This window comes from Tenrec ecaudatus, chromosome 3 (assembly GCF_050624435.1).
Source record: "Tenrec ecaudatus isolate mTenEca1 chromosome 3, mTenEca1.hap1, whole genome shotgun sequence".
NCBI lineage: Eukaryota > Metazoa > Chordata > Mammalia > Afrosoricida > Tenrecidae > Tenrec > Tenrec ecaudatus.
The window spans coordinates 150,816,413-150,822,289 of NC_134532.1; the positions used below are offsets into that span (position 1 = coordinate 150,816,413).

A 5,877-nucleotide genomic window follows, 5' to 3' on the forward strand; every position below is an offset into this window, starting at 1 on the left:
AAGTCCACAATACTTTCAATATATTCTTTTATTTATTTGTTTGTTAGTTTGTTTATCATTTTATTGAGGGCTCATACAATTCCTATCACAATCCAAACATATCCATTGTGTCAAGAACATATGTACAGTTGTTGCCATCATCATTCTCAAAGCATTTGCCTTCTACTTGAGCCCTTAATATCTGCTGCTCATTTTCCCCCTCCCTCCCCACTCCCCGCTACCTCATGAACCCTTCATCATTCATATATTATTATTGTTTTGTCATATGTTACACTGTCTGATGTCTCCCCCGCCCTCTTCTCTCCTTCCCGCAAGGAGGGGGCTGTACGTAGATTCCTGTCATCAGTTCCCCCTCTCTACCCCACGTTCTTCAATATCACCGTCACTCGAATGCATTGATTCTTCTTCAGTCTTTCTTAGTCAATGTTAAACTTTCACATGTATGTGAGACAATAGGAAATGCCATGGTTTGGTCCAGGCACATCTTAGTCTTCAAGTAACATCCTTGCTTTTCAACACACAACAGAGATCACCTGCAGCATATTTACCCAATGCAATGCATTATTTAATCGTGGGACTGCTGCTCCCAAGAGCAAAAGAGAAAATAGTAGTTGCCTGTAAACTAAACACTAGTAGCCTAGAAAATGCCTGCAAGTTATAGTCCATTTCTTTATAGCCATGTGCATTTCCTGTTAGAGCAATGGGCCCATGGAGGAAGTGGGGGACGAGTAGTTTCTAAGGTAAAAAAATAATGAGTCTTTAGCACAACGCTCTGATTCAACACATTCAATTTATCAACTTCTCTGAACAGGTAGAGCATGAAATACTCTGGATCAATGAGACAGCCTGAGGAGGCTGTCGTTAGTACCACTTGAGCAAGGCAGCATACATCCAAGAAGTCAGACACAAATATCTTTGTTTCCCTGTACACACATGCACTTCTGTGACATTAGCCACCTTAGGTAAACCAGTAGACAGTCAAAGAAGGCACAAGCTACCTGCTTCCCTGGCTTGGCCTGCATCTCCTAGTCAAGTACTACTGCTGCTTGACAATATGCAAACAGGATCTTAGTAGTCTGTCAGTCTTGCTTTGTAGAAAATTTAGAAACAAGTTAAAAATTTAAAGACATGCTAACAAAAAAAGCTCCTCTGGAGGTTATAATTTCCACCACTGTCTGTCTGTCTGTCATACTGTGGTATCTTATGTGTTGCTATGATTCTGGAAAGTATGTCACTGGTATTTCAAATGCCAGCAGGGTCACGCAAAGCGAACCCATTTCAGTAGAATTTACAAACTAAGAACAGACCACAAAGAAGAAATTTGTTCTATTTGGGGGAGGAAATCACCATTGAAACCCGTATGTTTAGCATGGAAATAATTTCAGATACTGAAGGCCTAAAGAATGGAAGAAGAGTATTGTTGGATGTATTGCCATTGGATGGGCCCCTTTGGTGGGAAGGCACTCAAAACGTGACTGAGGAGCTAGCTGCTTTCTAAAACTAGACTTGACCATGGTGGTATGAGTGGAGTGGAGCCTGTGGGAGTGGAGCCCTCGGGATCTGGATTTGTTAATGGGGCACAACTCAAGGTGAAAAGAAACCACTGCCAAAGCCTACTTATAATCAGACCTTGCAATGTATGGAGTCTGACTCTAGGAAAAATTGAAGTTATAAAAAATGAAATGACACACAAAAATGTCAATATCGTAGGTGTTACTGAACCCACATGGACTGGTATTGGCCGTTTTGAATCAGAAAAAATCATGTGGTTTATTATCCAAGAATGATTATCCAGTTAGGATGAATGGCATTGCATTCATTGTCAAGAGGACATTTCCAGATCTACTTGAAGCACAACGTTCTGTGTTATGATTACATCTATCTGTACTCAGTGATAGCCCATCAGTACAACTATTATTTATATATATGCACCAACCACAAAAGCTAGTGATGGACGCTCTCCCCGATTGGTGACGACGGGTGCTCGCTCCTGTAGGCGCCCCTGCTGTTAACAAGATGTCTTCAGGAACTGCCAAAATTGGGCACCCTGCCCCCAACTTCAAAGCTACAGCTGTTATGCCTGATGGTCAGTTCAAAGATATCAGCTTGACTGACTACAAAGGAAAATACATCGTGTTCTTTTTTTACCCTCTTGACTTCACCTTTGTGTTCCCTACGGAGATTATTGCTTTCAGTGACAGGGCAGAAGAATTTAAGAAACTCAACTGCCAAGTGATTGGTGCTTCTGTGGATTCTCACTTCTGCCATCTGGCTTGGATCAACACACCCAAGAAAGAAGGAGGCCTAGGGCCTATGAACATTCCTTTAGTATCAGACGCCAAGCGTGCCATTGCTCAGGACTATGGGGTCTTAAAGGTGGATGAAGGCATCTCATTTAGGGGCCTCTTCATCATTGATGATAAAGGAATTCTTAGGCAGATCACTGTAAATGACCTCCCTGTGGGCCGCTCTGTGGATGAAACTCTAGTTCAGGCTTTCCAGGTCACGGATAAACATGGAGAAGTGTGTCCAGCTGGTTGGAAGCCTGACAGCAATACTATCAAGCCTGATGTCCAGAAGAGCAGAGAGTATTTCGCCAAGCAGAAGTGAGCACTGGACCATTTCAGTGCTAGGCAGCCATGAGTAGCCTTGAGAAAAACAAACCTCTTTGTATTCTTTGTGTTTCAAACATAAGGCCTTAGACTCTACTGAGAGCATGGTATTTGATAATAGGATAGGCATTTTTTGTAGGGGCTGGGGAGGGGCAGTCTTTCTACACCCCAGTGAAAATGACCCTGAGCTGTTTTGGGCAGGGCCTGATATGTATCATGTACTAGTAGTGGGGCATAAGCCCATTGATCTTTTGTAGTTGTATTAAACTTGAACTCACACACACACACAAAAAGCTAGTGATGAATAAACGGAGGAATTCTACGAATGTCTTCAGTTGGAAATGAATCAAACATGCAATGAAAATGCATGGAAAATTATTGGTGATTGTAATGAAAAAGTTGGAAACAAAGAAGAAGGAACAGTAGTAGAAAAATATGGTCTTCATGATAAAAATGAAGCTGAAAGTCACATGATAGAATTTTGCAATACCAACTAATTGTTCAGCATGAATAACTTTTTTTAAAAATCATTTTATTGGGGGCTCACACAGCTCTTTTTACAATACATATGTATTAGTCTGATACTGTAGAGAAACAAATCCACAGAAACTCATGTATAAGAGAGAATTTTATATAAAGGTTAAGCGTGCATCAAGAAAACAATCCAGGGGCGCGCCGCACGCTCGGGGAGGTCCGCTTGGGTGGCCAAGCTGCCTTGGTTGCCGGGATGGCGCTGCCGTTCGCCGGGCGCGGGGAGGTGGACACCATGGGCAGCTGCTGGTGGGCCCTGCTGCCGCTGCTGCTGGCCAGGGCGGCGGACGCCTTGCCGGAGGGGCTCTATTGTGGCGTGCGCGACTGCTACGAGGTGCTGGGGGTGAGCCGCGCGGGCCACAAGGGGCAGATCAAGCAGGCCTACAGCTAGCTGGCCCTGCGCTACCACCCGGACAGCTACCGGCCGAGCAGGGCCTCGAGGGGCCCGGCTGCACGCTGAAGAGCACGGAGGAGGACTTCCTGCTGGTGGCCACGGCCTACGAGACCCTCAAGGATGAAGACACACAGAAAGATTATGACTACATGCTGGACCACCCAGAAGAATACTACAGCCATTACGACCACTACTATAGAGTTGTGATTCTGGTCAGCGTTTGTGCCATCTCGGTGTTGCAGTTTTTCAGCTGGTGGAATAGCGACAATAAGGCCGTAATTACCTAGCCACCGTGCCTAAGTCCCGGATCCCAGCTACAGAAATCGCCAAGCAACAAGGACTGCTAAAAAAAGCCAGAGAAAAGGGCAGAAATAAAAAGTCCAAAGAGGAAATGCGGAAAGAGGAGGAGAACATCATAAAGAACATTATAAAGAGTAAGCTAGATATAAAGGGAGGTTATCAGATGCCGCAAATACGAGATCTTCTCCTATTCCAAATTCTCTTGGCTCCTTTACACGTGGGCGCATACGTGGTCTGGTTCTGCCGGTGGATGTATCACTTTAACATCAAAGGCGAGGAAGAGAGACTGTGTATTATACGTAAGTTCATGAAGATGTCAAAGTCTCAGTTTGACAGCCTGGAAGATCATGAGAAAGAAACGCTCCTGAAACGGGAGCTCTGGAGAAAGGAGAATTATGAGCTCTACAGGCAGGAACAAGAGGAAGATCTGAAGAAAAAATTGGCAAATGACCCGAGATGGAAGCGATACAGAAGATGGATGAAGAACGAAGGGCCTGGTCGGCTGACGTTTGCGGATGACTGAAGATTACCGAGCGCTACTGAGCCACGCCAAGATTGAGATTTTATTTTCCTGAGTTATTTTAGAAATGTATCAGTTGCTCCTTAGCATTAATGAAAATTCTTCATGTATTTGATTAAACAGAATAATGTAGGAACTTAGACTTTCCCTTAAAACTTTATACGGAAGACATTTATGATTGTTCAATTTTTATAATCTTATTTGTGGGTTTTGTTAAGAGACTTGCCATGAAGATTTACTCGTTGCCATTTACGACTTTATACGTTAGAAGAGCTGACATGGAAATGTATTAGATACCATTTGAAATTTTGTTTAAATGCTTCCTCTTCGAGAATGGTTTCCTTCTTCTTTGTTATAGTGCTACAGTTTTCGGCTTTCATGGCCCCTTTATATTTTCCCTGACAGACCACAGAATTACAACAGCATTTGATGACATCACCTGTCTGTGTAGACACGGTTTTCTTCAGCAGAACGATTCACCTGTGCCGTCTTCATCACACTCAGTATAAAACTGAATTACCGTTTCAACAGATCTCTCCAGGAGAGTCTTCTGCTGAAATGTGTTTATCGTCGCCCCTCACCCGCCATTATGATCTCCTTAATGAGGTCCGAGACTCTCCAGGAGAGTGCGTCTCGCGTGTCCTTGTAGGATGTCCTGATCACAGTCATTCTGGGACTGCAATTCTACCCTCAAGCATTTCTCCACAGGGGGCCTTGCCAAAGGGCCTTTGGCATCATAGTATTTTTTAAATATATAATTTAAAAAATAATGACAGGGCAGAAGTAGTGAAAGAAAAATGTGCTCCTGTAGTATGAAGTCGTTGAGTGAGAAGAAGTCCAAGTGAAATGGAAGCATTTGCATGCATTTAACCAGGACAAAGAGGTGCATGGCTCTGGGCTGTTCTATGGGTCAGTAAGATATCAATGTTTTATAGATAGGTTGAAGTGAAACTCTGCATATGATTTGACTCATATACTGAAGTATCAATAAGCATTCATGGTAGGAAATCAATACTCCTGTTATGGGATTTATTCCATTGCTTTATGTTAATAAAATTATTGCAATACATCAAAAAAAAAGGAAAGAAAACATCCCAACCTAGTGCTGCCCAAGCCCAGAAGTACAACATTAACCCATTAGCCCAGATGTCCAACACCAATCCACAAAGTCTTCCTCCATCTCACAAAACAGACCCAATGATGCCGACTGCAGGAGGAAAGCCAAGTCAGTGAATGTGTCAGCATCTCAGCGCTAGCAGGGGTTTCCACACAGCTGCTCCAGCACCCAGGGCTGCATCCGGTTAGGTCTATGTGGCTTCTCCTCAGGGATGTCTTGCAGGAAGTGAGCCTTGTCAGCTGAAGCAGGGAACTGGCTAAAGCAGCTGCACCCTGGTCGGACCATCAGAAAGCAAGGGACCCAAAAACTGGAAAGGCGAGGCTCACTGAGCCATTTATCTCTCCACCCTTCAATTAGTCCCACAAGGGTTTATCAGCCAAGTTGGCACCATAAGCTAACTACC

At 43.8% G+C, this 5,877-nt stretch overlaps 2 pseudogenes; both read left to right on the plus strand.

Moving 5' to 3' along the window:
* The first annotated feature begins 1,975 nt into the window (after nt 1–1,975).
* LOC142443617 (peroxiredoxin-1 pseudogene) lies at nt 1,976–2,905 on the plus strand (annotated as a pseudogene).
* A 434-nt stretch (nt 2,906–3,339) lies between these two features.
* On the plus strand, nt 3,340–4,697 carry LOC142442410 (dnaJ homolog subfamily C member 25 pseudogene; annotated as a pseudogene).
* The last annotated feature ends 1,180 nt before the right edge of the window (nt 4,698–5,877 follow it).